The sequence below is a fragment of the Carcharodon carcharias genome, chromosome 16, assembly GCF_017639515.1.
Source record: "Carcharodon carcharias isolate sCarCar2 chromosome 16, sCarCar2.pri, whole genome shotgun sequence".
Taxonomy (NCBI): Eukaryota; Metazoa; Chordata; class Chondrichthyes; order Lamniformes; family Lamnidae; genus Carcharodon; species Carcharodon carcharias.
The window spans coordinates 34130496-34144429 of record NC_054482.1 but is presented as its reverse complement, the minus strand read 5'-3'; the positions used below and the strand labels follow the sequence as shown (position 1 = coordinate 34144429).

Genomic DNA, 13934 nt, shown 5'->3' with positions numbered 1-13934 from the left:
CTTAACTGAGACAGTCATTTTATTTCCAGCTCTTATAATGTGAATTTAATTTGAGGTGGTGGGATGTGTTCTCTAGATTATTAGTCCAGTCACAGTAAGCAATGAAGGTACAGATTCCCTGGACAGACCACACAGTGTTGTCCACAGTCCCCTTGGAATGCTCAAGCAGCCTGTTATTGTAGCTGCTCAGTGGCTGGCCTCTGGCAGACCGAGAGTTAAGTGGGAGGGCTTTGCTCGGGGCCTATTTAGTTGGGCAGACAGCCTGGCTGACTATGCAAGTGCCTGCTTCATCAAGCACTGACTGGCTGAGTTCAGGGACTGCTGCTCAGGCAGCTGTTTCCTGAATCAAAGTGCAGAGGGGGAGTCGCTCCCACAAGCAACAAAGTGGGGTGGTGTGGGGGTTGTGCCAGCGCCTGGGGGCACGAAGGTAGAAAACCCCAGGAGTTAGGGGAAAGGAAGAAAAGCCTTCAACGAGGTATGAATCTCGCCAGAAGAGTTTAAAAATATCCTTCGGTACATTACAGTAGCTTCCTATGCAGCACCGTGGCTGTTGTTAGGCACAGGAGACTACGATGTCTGTGGTATGTACTTTGCTGTGCCAGTGAATGCCTGCTGCTCTTTCTGCCGGCTCCATCTAGTTCAGTGCTTGTGAGGCTGACAAATTCTTCCCTGCTCTTTTGCTTTTCTCAATCTGGAGTGGTTGGGGGAAGGGAGGAGAGAGGGCATTAAGTGGATGCAGACTGGATTAACCCTCGGAGGTCTGGCAGGATGGAGCCATCTCCAAAGACAAAGAGCAAGGAGGGGGAAATGCAACAGAGAGCTACTGCTTCTACCTCTCCGGCCTGTCGTTCGGCACTGTTATAATCTCAGGCCAGCAGCAATACCCTCTGAGTTCTGAAGGACATGGTACTCAGTGGTTGCTGCTGGAGCAGGGTTAACAGGGCAGCTGGCCTGTGTAGGAGGAAGTGTGAGGTACGTGGGGGTTCGAGGTATGATGGGGGGGTGGGGTTGGGATTGAGCAGAGAGGGAAGCTAAAAGGTCACTGATTGTGACATATGGGCTGGGTGCTTCAGACAGAACAGGCTTTGTTAATGGGGCCTGTGAGTACTCAGAGCCTCTCTTCAGCCTGTGTATGTGGAAGTAATGCCGGTAGCAACAATGTCTCCTGCTTTACACGATCAAGGTTGACTGAAGTACCAATCCTTATTGAAAGCAAAATTCAGGTTGATGTGTAAAGCCATGGCTGTATTGCTGCAACAATAGCACCATCAGTTCAAGCACCACAGCTTTCCGTTGTTAGTTCTGTGTGTGTGGGACTACACGTTGCCTTGTATCTTTATTTGTGTGCCTGAATTGTTTTCCCTCCAGAGTTTGTTGTGCTTTGCTCAGTCCTGCATTTGTGTCTGCCTGTGCCAAGTCCTCTGTTTGCATGTCACGGTTCTTGTTTGTTAGCAGCATTTGGTCCTGCGTTTGCATTTTGCGACTGTGCTGTTTGTGTGTGTCACATTGTGCTTTGCTCTGTTTCTATATGTAGGGCTGTGCCATATTCTGCATTCTTGTGACATGCTGTGCCTGGGGCTGCATTGGTGTGTTCCACCCTGTGCCCGCGGCTGCGTTGGTGTGTTCCACCCTGTGCTCGGGGCCGCGTTGGTGTGTTCCACCCTGTGCGTGGCCCTGTACTTGTATGCCAGGCCTGTGGTTTGCTTCATATACAGCTGAGCGGTCTGTATTTGAGAAGGAGTGTTGAGATGTTTGCACTGTTTGAGGGAGTGGGTTGAATGGCTTCAAGGTAGTGACTTCATTTTCAGAAACAGCACATTTTTAATCTTTTTCATTTTCCCTTGTCAGGTTTATGAGAAATATGTTTTGGGACATGGTTTGTGTTGTTTTCAGTGATTATCTGTAAGCTGCGTTCCGTCTTCCAGCATTGAATCGATAAATTGTGTGGATTTAATTATAAAATTCCCAACTAATTCTGACCAAGAGGTGTCCATACAGTCTGAAGAAGCCCCCTTAACATTTAAAAAAAATTGTTAAAATCCTGAGCTCACAATTGGAATACTGTGCATTTGTGGGAATATAGAGCAATTCTGACATTGCAGCATTCCCCCAGTACTGTACTGGGAGAGTCAGTCTAGATTATGAGCGAAGTCTGTGGAGTGACCCCACTACTTGCTATCTCAGAAGCAAGGGTGCTTTCCATTAAACCTTGGCTGCCTTGATGATTCAAATGTCTTCACTCCTGCCCTGAGTCAGAAGGTTGTGGGTTCAAGCCCCACTCCACAGACTTAAACTCATAACCTAGACTGACCCTCCCAGTGTAGTACTGAGAGTGTGACAATGTTGTAAGTGCTATCTTTGGGATGAGACATTAAACTAAGGCCTCGCTTGCTCTCTTAGGTGGGTGTAAATGATTCCAGAGCACAATTTGAAGAACAACAGTGAATTTTCCTGGTGTTCTGGTCAATATCGCCATTTCTTCACTGTCACTGGGTCAAAATCCTGGAACTCCCTTCCTGACAGTGCTGTGGGTGTACCTACACCACAAGGACTGCAGCGGTTCAAGAAGGCAGCTCACCAGCACCTTCTCAAGGGCAACTAGGGATGGGCAATAAATGCTGGCCCAGCCAGCAAAGTGCACATCCTGTGAATGAATAAGAAAAATAATTATATATCCCTCAACCAACATTACTGAAGCAGATAATCTATCTGTGGGAGCTTGCTTGGCGCATATTGGCTGTCACATTCCCTACTTAGAGAAGTGAAGGTTGAAAGGAAATATGATAGAGGTATTCAAAATCTTGAGTCTGAACAGAGTAGAGAGGAAGAAATTGATCCCATTGGTGGAAGGGTCGAGAACCAGAGGCACCGATTTAAGGTGATTGGTTCTTTTGTCAAAGGTGCGGTGAGGAAAACTTTTTCATGCAGCGAGCGATTAGGATCTGGAATTCACTGCGTGAGAGTGTGGTGGAGGCAGATTCAATTGCGACTTTCGAAAGGGAATTGGATCACTATCCGAAGAGGAAAAAATAGCTTCAGGGAAAGGGCGGGAGAGTGGGATTAGATGAATTCTCTTGCAGAGAGGCGGCATATACACAATGGGTCAAATAGCCACCTTCTATGGTTCTATGATTAACCATCAACTCGAACACAGTGATTTATGGGAAACAAAAGCAGAAATTCAACAACCAGGCAGCGTCTGTGGAGAGAGTGAGGGGGTTGAAGTTTCAGGTTGATGACCTATCATCAGAACTCATGATGTAAGGTCCTGACCTGAAATGTTAACTCCATTTCTCTCTCGACAGATGTTGCTAGATCTGCTGAGTATTCCAGCAGTTGCTGTTTCTATTTCAGATTTCCAGCATCTGCGATATTTTCTCATTGTGGCCATGACTGTTGATTTTCTAATTGTGACTTTTTTCAGTGCATGGTGCCACAGTTGTGAGATGTCATTACCCCAGATATCTGAAAGAGAAGTGGTTCATTTGTTGAAGAGCAGAGTTCTGAAGGCCTGAAGTGTGGGCCCATGGTGCATCCATATCAAAAAAGACATGAAGGATTGCGAACTAGGTTAGAGGTGAAGGATAAGTTGAGCATTCAAGCATCTTCCATAACTGGATAGTACAAATTTAAGGGCAGTGGCTGGAAGAACAATAAGCATCACATTTATAAGCATTAGGATAGGCACACGCAAATTACTAGGGAGAAGTAAGGGTGAACTCAAAGTGATAGAAATGGGTGGGGGTCAGTTTGATATGAATTCTCAGCGACTGCCCTAGTTGGCTGGTTTGCAGTTGCCTATAAGAACTGATTTATAGAATGTGCTTTAATGCAAGGGTATTCAACAAGCAGCAAGCATGAAACTATGGTGAAAATAACCCAGCATTAAGGAAACAGGTATATTGTAAAAGTTTGGATGGGAGATGGGACGGTCCAGGAGATTAAAAGAATTGTGTGTCTGAAGAATAAAGAAGAGGGTGGTGGTTCTTGGAGAGCAAGAACCTCATTGCTAGTGGAGCCCATGCAGATTAGAATTCGAGTTGCTGTTGTTTGTACCTTTTTAATAAATGACATTTAAATATTTTTATTATCTTGTATATATTTCTGCATCTGTGGATTGGTTTACAGATAAAATAATCGGTAGTAGTTTAGCCTGTACACAATGGCCTGGCACTAGAATCCTCTGCAGCTGAGGAAACAGCGGGAGCAGTATATGTTCTCCGTTGAGAAGTTTCCTGTGATTGGGTTAATTGACAGAGCTGGGTTATACTAACCTGACAGCCATGTTAATTGTTAGAGTTGGTTTATGTTGACCTGAATGCAGCAGAGGATAAAGATTTGGGCTTCAGTTCACAGCTTGTCATGCTGTTTACATGAGTAAACATCTGTGAAAGATGGTGGGCATGCAATCCATTTCAGATGGGGTGTCCTCATACAGTGCACCTTTGCTGATGGCTGAAGTCCAAGCCAAAAGCTTTGTCTGCTGTGGATCCTAGGCATGTTTTTAGGAGGTGCAGACTTGCCTAGCATCTGTACCCGCCTCTCGACCTCGAAGGCTGGTATCCAAATGGAAGATGAAAGCCTGTATACCTGGGACCAAGTCGGTTGCAAGAGTTGCAGGCAGGCGCTAACTTGAGGGTAACATCAGCCTCTAATGTGACTTCACTCCAGACCTTCTGCCAGGCTTGCTGCCTTAACCATTAACTCTTGTTGTTAATGTTTGGGCCACGTGATTGGGTGTCACTGCTGATGGAGCAAGAATACTGGATTCAGCATGGTGAAATTGGAACTAATGGAATGGATTCTGTTTGTAACAAATAGTTATAGAGATGTTCCATTTTGCAGTGCGATAGAGACAGCAGGTGGAATAGCAATGCTGGTTAGCTTCAGGAACGAGAAGTCAGAGGAATCTCTACTTAACCACCACTAACTCTCAATCCTCTACTGCCTCTGACTTCTCACACTATTTGTCCAACATCCATTAATGAATGAGTAGAAATTGCTTCCGAATAAATATTAGGATGAGCAAAGCCATAGTCTTCGGACCCCACCACAAACTCCTAGCCACCGACTCCATCCCTCTCCCTGATAAATGTCTGAGGCTTAACTAGACTGTTCACAACTTCATATTTAATCCCAAGATGAGCTCTGATGACATGTTCATGCCATCAGTAAGACCGCCTATCTAATATCACAGGACACCTCATCTGCCTCTGCTTATGTGTTGCTGAAACCCTCATCCATGTCTTTGTTACCTCTAGACTTGCAACATACTCTTGTGTGGACTCCCATTGTCCACCCTTCATAAGCTTGAGTTCATCTAAAACTCTGCTGCCTAACTCAAACCCAGTCCTGTTCACCCATCATTGCCATATTCACTGATTAACATAGGTTCCCAGTTGAACAATGCTTTGACTTTAAAATTCTCATCCTTGTTTTCAAATCCCTCCATAGCCTTTCCCCCTCCCTTTCTCTGTATCCTTGTCCCAGGTATCTGCACGCCTTCAATGCTGACCTCTTGCACAGCCCTGATTTTAATTGTTGGACCATTGGCAGCCTGGTGGTCAGTGCCAAGGACCTAAGCTCTAGAACTTCCTCCTTAAACCTCTTCACTTTTCTACTTCTGTTTTTAAGGCACCCCTTACAATCTATCTCTTTAATCAAGCTTTTGGCCATCTGCCTTAATATCTCCTAATGTGACTCTGGGTCAAATTTTGTTTGATAATGCTCTGCTATGTTAAAGGCACTATATAAATGCAAGCTGTTGTTGAAATGAATTTGAACAGATTAGAACAAACTTATTTGTTGTGGCTCAGTGGGTCACACTCTTGACCTCATGAGTTCAAAGGTTGTGAGTTCAAGCCCCAATCCAGAGGCTTGAGCCCATGACCTGGGGACTGCTGCAGAGTCAGAAATGCTGTCTTTCGGTGGAGACTGCAGGCTCGACTGGTGGATGTAAAAGATCCAACTACACTATTTTTCAAGAAGGGCTGTGGAAACCTGGCCAGCACTTATCCCCCAAACAGCATCATCCATAGAATCTTATGGTATAGGAGGCAGCCATTTGGCCCATCATGCCTGTAACTGCTCTTTGAAAGAACTATGCGGTTTAAACCTACTCCTGAGCTTTTCCTCCTTAGCCCTCATTGAAGTAAATTATCTGGTCATTATCAGGTTGCTGTTTGCAGGACCTTGCTGTGCTTAAATTAGCTGCCACGTTTCTTACAACAGTGACTACACTTCAAATGTGCTTCACTGTCCCCAAGTGTGTTGCTGTCATCGTGAATCCAGCCACAGATCTAATATTGGAGTAGAAAGTGTAAGAGGAAAACTGGAGAAAGTTAACAAGATATGAATCTTGAGTTTCAGTGAGAAAGTTGGAAACAAGGGTGAGAATGGCTGGAGATGAAAATAGGCAGAATGGAGAGGCGAGTGCAGGATAAATCGGAAAGAAGAGGCAGCAGATGTGACTGGTGTAGTTTCAGGTTTCTCATGCATTTCTGGGCTGCACTTGCATTATCCATGACAATAGAAACAGATAAAGGCAAGTAAAGAGGTCTGTCATTAGGATAATGTGAGGGATCGCACAGACTTTGCCATGTGACCTCAGTGACATCCTACCCCTCCCCAAAACAGCTTACATCATGAAGACTTGCTCATTCTTAAGCCGGCAGTGTCGCAAAGCTGGGATTTTCACCGGTCAATTTACCCAACTCTTGCCAATGGAGTCAGCTCCCTGACATCCAGTTGCTGCACTGTGGTGCTGTGATCACAGTAATGTAGGAGCAGTCCTCATAACTCTTCAAGCATCAACAGAACAATGAGACAAGTTAAATTGCAAATTGATACCGAACAAGAGAGCATGAGGAGAATCTGGGCTCAGTTCTCCAGTGAATAATAAGACTGGGTGTACCTGTGGCACAGAGTGAGTTTAAAAGGAAGAATCAGGAAATATTTTCATACACTCCAACATCCTTCTGGAACTTGAGGGAAAGTTCCTCGGGACTAAGATTTGAACCTGCTTCCTCATCAGATCCAGAAGATTCACAACATTCTATTCTCCCTCAGACACTCCCAGGACAGGTACAGCATGCAATTAGACACAGAGTAAAGCTTCCTCCACGCTATCTCCATGAAACACTCCCAGGACAGGTACAGCATGAGATTAGGCACAAAGTAAAGCTCCCTCTACGCTGTCCTCATCAAACATTCCCAGGGCAGGTACAGCATGGGGTTAGATACAGAGGCAAGCTCCCTCTACACTGTCCCATCAAACACTCCCATGACAGGTACAGCACAGTGTTAGATACAGAATATAGCTACCTAAATCTAGTAGGACACTCTCAGGGTAGGTACCATACACTGGTTAGATAAAGGTTAAAAATCCCTCTAGGACACTCCCTGGCAGGCACAGCATGGGTTAGTTTTAGGGTGGGGTTCCTCTGTGGAATTCCAGACACACAAAATTACTTCCAATTGCAGTGCTGTGCATTTTTTAAATTCTCATTTACCATGACACTAAGGCTGTTTCTTTGTTAATTTTCAAACTGTAATCAGGTACAGCATCAGTTGAGACTAGTCCAACAGATTTCACTAATGGCCTTAATAGCCAGCACAACAAATCATCCTTTCAGTTGAGAATTTTTTTTTATTCATTGATGAGATAGACCAGCATTTATTGCCCATCCCTAATTGCCCTTGAGAAGGCGGTGGTGAGCTGCCTTCTTGAACCGCTGCAGTCTATGTGGTGTAGGTACATCCACAGTGCAGTTAGGGAGAGAGTTCCAGGATTTTGACCCAGCGACAGTGAAGGAATGGTGATATATTTCCAAGTCAGGATAGTGAGGACTTGGAGGGGAGCTTCCAGATGGTGATGTTTCCATGTGTCTGCTGCCCTTGACCTTCTAGATGGTAGCGGTCATGGGTTTGGAAGGTGCTGCCTAAGGAGCCTTGGTGTGTTCCTGTAGTGCATCTTGCAGATGGCATGCATTGCTGCCACTATACATCAATGGCGGAGGGAGTGAATGTTTGTAGAAGGGGTGCCAATCCAGGGGCTGCTTTGTCTTGGATGGTGCCAAGCTTCTTGAGTATTGTTGGAGCTGTGCTTGTTCAAGTAAGTGGAGAGTTTTCCATTACACTCTGACTTGTGCCTTGTAGATGGTGGACAGGCTTTGGGGAATTGGGAGGTGAGTTACCTGCCACAGGATTCCTAGCCTTTGATCTGTTCTAGTAGCCGCAGTATTTATATGGCTGGTCCAGTTCAGTTTCTGGTCAATGGTAACCTCCAGGATGTTGATAGTAGAGGATTCAGCGATGGTAATGCCATTGAATGTCAGGGGACGATGGTTAAGTTCTCTCTTGTTGGAAATGGTCATTACCTGGCTCTTGTGTGGTGTGAATGGTACTTGCCACTTGTCAGCCCAGGCCTGGATATTGTCCAGGTCTTGTTGCATTTGGACACGGACTGCTTCAGTATCTGAGGAGTCACGAATGGTGCTGAACATTGTGCAATCATCAGCGAACATCTCCACTTCTGACCTTATGATGGAAGGAAGGTCATTGATGAAGCAGCTGAAGATGGTTAGGCCTAGACCCCAACCGTGAGGAACTCCTGCAGTGATGTCCTGGAACTGAGATGATCGACCTCCAGCAACCACAACCATCTTCCTTTGTGCTAGGTATGACGCCAGCTAGCGGGGAATTTTCCCCCGATTCAGTTTTGCTTGGGTTCCTTGATACCACACTTGGTCAAATGCTACCTTTCATGTCAAGGGCAGTCACTCTCACATCACCTTTAGAATTAAGCTGTTTCATCCACGTTTGAACCAAGGCTGTAATGAGGTCTGGAGCTGAGTGGCCCTGGCGGAACCCAAACAGGGCGTCAGTGAGCAGGTTATTGCTCAGCAAATGCCGCTTGATAGCACTGTTGATGACCCCTTCCGTTACTTTACTAATGATTGAGGATAGACTGATAATTGGCCGGGTAGGATTCGTCCTGCTTTTTGTGGACAGGACATACCTGTACTGGAACAGCTTGGCTAGTGGTGTGGCCAGTTCTGGAGCACAAGTCTTCAATACCTCTTGCCGGAATGTTGTCAGGGCTATGGGCCCTCTGCCCAACCATTTTCAACTGTTTCATGATTGACCTTCCTGCCATCATAAGGTCAGAAATGGGGATGTTCGCTGATGATTGCACAATGATTGCGACCATTCGTGACTCCTCAGGTGCTGCCTTTGCAGTATCCAGTGCCTTCAGCCGTTTCTTGATTTAACATCCAATGAACCAAATTGGCTGAGTACTGGCATCTGTGATGCTGGGGACCTGAGTGGCTTGTTCGGTCACTTCATAGGACAGTTAAGAGCAACTGCATTGCTGTGGGTCTGGAGTCACATGTAGGCCGGACCATGTAAGGACAATCATTTCATGGCCACCAAGCGACTTTTAATTCCAGATTTTTATTGATTGAGTTCAAATTCCGCCATCTGCCGTGGTGGGATTCAAACCCAGGTCCCCGGAGCATTATCTTGGGCTTCTGGATTACTAATGACAATACCGCTAGGCCACCGCTTCCCCTTGAATGGATTAGAGCCCTGGTCCTAGAGATGAATGAGCCGTCTAAACATCCAGTTCCTATAACACTGGCAATTTTTACCACAACATGTATTTACAAAAGTGCCTTTAATATGGTAAAACATCCCAAGTTGCTTCATAGGAATGTTACCAGACAAATTTTGGACAGAAATTAAGAAGTGCCGTGAAGGAGTTTAGGGAGGGAATTCCAGGGCTTAGGGTCTAGGCAGCTGGAGGCACGACCACAGATGGTGGAGGATTTAAAATTACGATTGCCCAAGAGGCCAGAATTGGAGGAGTACAGAAATCTTAGAGGATTATAGAGCTCGAGGAGACTATGGAGATAGGGAGTGGTGAATCTGTGAAGGGATTTCAAAACAAGGTTGAGAATTTGAAAATTGGGATGTTGCAAGTCCATAGGTTAGTTGTGAGCCAGTAAAAAAATACAAAGTCCAATTCTGAAACTCCTTAGCTTGGATTGAAGGGAATAGCATATGTTCCTGTGTGTGCACGACTCACTCTGCTGTTATAGTTAGGCAGACTATTATGTATGTTTCTCTTTTCAATGACACTGAAGGCTGCACTGGTTGTGTGTTTATTCCCCAGTAATCCAGATTCTGTAGGAAGTTTCCACACCCATCACTACCTATGCCTCACCATTCCCAACCTGCCCATGCTGTTTAGTGCCCAGCCCACCATGGTACCAGCTTTTATCCTAACCCTTTCTCATTGGGAATATGGGGAAGACGGGCTGTTGTGGAGCTGGGGCACTTGCATGGAGGATGCAGAAGAAGGCACAACCAATTATAGAATATTGGTCAATGGCAACCATGGGGAAGGTACAGAGTGATGTATACATGGAAGACACTAAAGGATGTGTGAACCCATGGAGAGGGTGGCTAAGGGGTGTGGGTGTCCTTGGAAGTAGAGAGGGGTGGTGTGGGATGTGTGTATCCATGAGGAGGGTAGAGTGGGTGTGGGATATTTTGTGCCCATGGGGAGGATACATGGAGGTGAGAGATATGTATGCATCCATGGGGGGTTGGGGGTGGTGAGGGATATTTATGTCCATGTGGAAGGTACAGGGGGTGAAGGACATGGGCTTTGAGGTGAGCAGTATTTGTACCCACAAGGAGGATACATGGGGTGATGGGTATTTGTGTCTGGGGGAGGGTGCACGGGGACATAGTGAGGGGTATTTGTGCCCATAGGAAAGGTATGGGATGGTGAAGGATGCGAATGCCTGTCAGGAGACTGTGAGTCCATAGGAAGTGGGCTTAGCTTGAAGAAACAGGTGCCTCCACTGTTCTATTCTGAGGAGGATTGATTTTTGTTTCTGTTTCCAATCAGTGACACTGTCTATTCATTGGTGAACTTTGATCACGCTGAGTGAGTCAGTGTGTTTGTGACTATGTAGAAAAGCACGCCTGTTAAATGTCAGGATGATTATTCACACAGTCACACCTTGTGAGGAGCTGGATTGCTATCACACTTGGGCCCTAAAAGGAGCGCAAATTGTTGTTGGTATTGAATGCTTCATTTGCAGTAGCTGTACATGCAGTTTTCCCTGGTTACACTGGTATTAACGGCACTGTTGGTACCGCAATGAATTGCAGGTTGGTGTGATACTGAAGAGCAAGGTACCAATTAGAAATGCATAAAGTTATAACATGGATCTGGGCCAAAATTCATACTTTGAGTTTGCCATTGCTGATATGTATAAATTAGCACATTCCTTAGATAATATCACCACCTTCAACACCCCTTTGTCCTTTTGTTTGTTACATCTTTTGGTTATCTCCACCTATCACTGGTTCTACTTGTCCCCCCTTAAACCAGCTTATATTTCACCTCTCTTCTATTTTTACTTAGTTCTGTTGAAGGGTCATTCGGACTCGAAATGTTAACTGTGTTCCTCTCCGCAGATGCTGCCAGACTTGATGAGTTTTTCCAGGTATTTTTATTTTTGTTTTGGATTTCCAGCATCTGCAGTTTTTTGCTTTTATCTGTGCCTGACCTGTTTATGGTGGTGAGCTCCTGGAGATTTTCACGCTCTTCCGGTCTTTATTTTTTTCATCTGTTTGCCAGGGTTTCTTTAACTGATCTCTCTGCGGACTAGATGTGGGTCATAACACTGAAGCTTTTTCTCTCGAGGAAAATGAATGCCAAGGGCTGACCTAGCAGAGATCTTTCAAACTATGAAGGGGTGGGAGATAATGTTCCCACTGCTGGGAATCCCTAACCAGGGGCCGTAAATATAAGATAGCTATGAATAAACCCAATGAGGAATTCAGGAGAAACGTCTTTACCTAGAGTGGTGAGAATGTGGAACTCACTACCACAGGGATTGGTAGAGGCGAATATTATAGATACAGTTAAGAGGAAGTGAAATAATGACATGAGAGAACAGCATGTTAGGCAGTTAGGGTTATGTGAAAGGATTGGAAGGAGACTTGTGGTTCATAGACATCAGCATGGATCCATTGGGCTGAATGTTTCACTGCTTTAAGTTCCAATGTTTCCCCCCTGCTAGTGCTGTGCCACCTCTGTCCTTTAATCAACAATTAATATACAAAAGAGGAAGGAAAATTTGTCGTGGGATATATTCTTGATAGGTTCTCCCAGCAGGTGGGGAGCTTGCACTCAGGAAATCAAGCCTCCAATATCATTTGGCATTTCTTTTTTAAAGTGGGAAGTATTCTGTGCAAAAACAGCTCTTCCCAATGCCCGCCCCTCCCCCCTCCAATTTCCACATTAAAATAATAGTGTGCTAACAGAAAAATCCCAGAGAAAATATTATACTGTGTGAGATTAGGAAGAGCTGAATAAACTCAACATTAGTACCAGTTGGACCTATGTCAGTGATTGGTATCCACTTACCCCTTCTCTCTCTAAAGCAGCATTTGTATACGTGGGAAGTGCCTTTTAGCCCGTGTGTGTGAGAGCCACTTGTTCTGCCCACTGGCACTGTTTATATTTCCCATTTGTTTTTAATTCTTCCAGTTTTTCAGCGTTGGGAGCCCTGGTCCCAGATAAGCACTGCTAGGTTGCCATTTGGAAATATTATTTTAATGAGTGAGTGGTCCATCCGTGCAACAGGCTCCCAAGCCAAAGCAGTCAGCATTGATTCATTCCAATGCAAATTTAACAGATTTCTGTTAGAAAATAATGTTTGGGATACAGTATATGAGTAATTTGAGACACAAGTGTGGCAAGTGCTGGGGAGGAGCAGGCCTTTTTTTGACAAATGGTTCCTACAGCTCTCCAATGTGGGGGTTTTCTCCACCTCATATTTAGATCTGTTATAGACGAATTAATAAGTGCTTAACTGCTGTGGTTAGTCCACAGCTCTATTATTGTCAGATTATGCAACCAGCAGGGTAGGAGAAAATGAACCAGTTGGACCGTGGTCTTTCTCCAATTAACAATTCCTATGGTGTATGTTGTGATCCAGCATTTGGTAAAGCTGAGTTATTTAAAAATCCCAGAGGGAAACTTTAAACAACTGTCATAACCTATAATTTTAAGTCTTATGTTTGAGATGCGACTCTAAATTCAGGAATCAGAACACCGGTTCTTAAGGTTTTACATCAAACTAAATGAAGCATTTTATTAATTTATACAGGTTAAAATATATATACACATGGCCTCAAATTACTACTTCCATAACTTTTAACAAATTCCCAAACCAATCTCCATTAAGGCAACAGCAACCCATAGACTTTCAGCAAATACCAGGCAAAGCATTACGAATTCAAAATGAGGTTCTTTTCACTTTGGTTCCTGTGGAGGCTTACAGCTGCTTTTGATCTCACATTGCCTCTACCCCACACCACACAACTGCTGAAATTATACCTAGCACAACCCATGTAAATTCTCATCGTAACACCAGCCTCTTTGAACTCCACCTTCTAACAATGAAACCCCTTTCATAGTACCAATTTTATTAGTAATATAAACATATTGCTTGGTATCTGCTAGCCAGGTGGTAATTTTCACCCCACTTCTTGAATCTCTATTCAAAAAATGCAAATACACTCTATCTCTCTTACATATCAAAACTAGTGCACATCAAAGCACCCAAACTAGCTGGATTTAATCCAATTAAGACATACCCACAGACCCACATTTTAAAAGAAAAATATTTTCCAATAATATTATTTCTTATTATTAACCAAGCAGGGTATAGCAACTGAGCCCAGAACTCAGCATCTGAACCAAAAAGATGAAGGTAGTGCAGTAGATGTACAAATGGACTTGCAAAAGATATTTGATAAACTATCACATAACAGATTTAATTTGGAATTTATTAAATTTGGAAGGTACTGTAGTAATTTGGGTATATAATTGGCTAAGGGTTAGG

At 44.4% G+C, this 13934-nt stretch overlaps 1 protein-coding gene across 8 annotated transcripts in view; it reads left to right on the top strand.

The window, feature by feature from the left end:
* LOC121289026 (roquin-1-like) overlaps window positions 1-13934 on the top strand; it is a 166831-nt gene that overhangs the window by 34353 nt on the left and 118544 nt on the right. The window contains exon 1 of one of the 8 annotated variants that reach the window (XM_041207927.1): window positions 318-475. The exons of 6 other annotated variants lie outside the window; for them this stretch is intronic. The gene's annotated coding sequence lies outside the window, so the exon portion shown is untranslated. Of the gene's footprint in view, window positions 1-317; window positions 476-560; window positions 582-13934 lie in introns of those variants that run through there. One more of the 8 variants, XM_041207928.1, reaches the window with a different exon arrangement.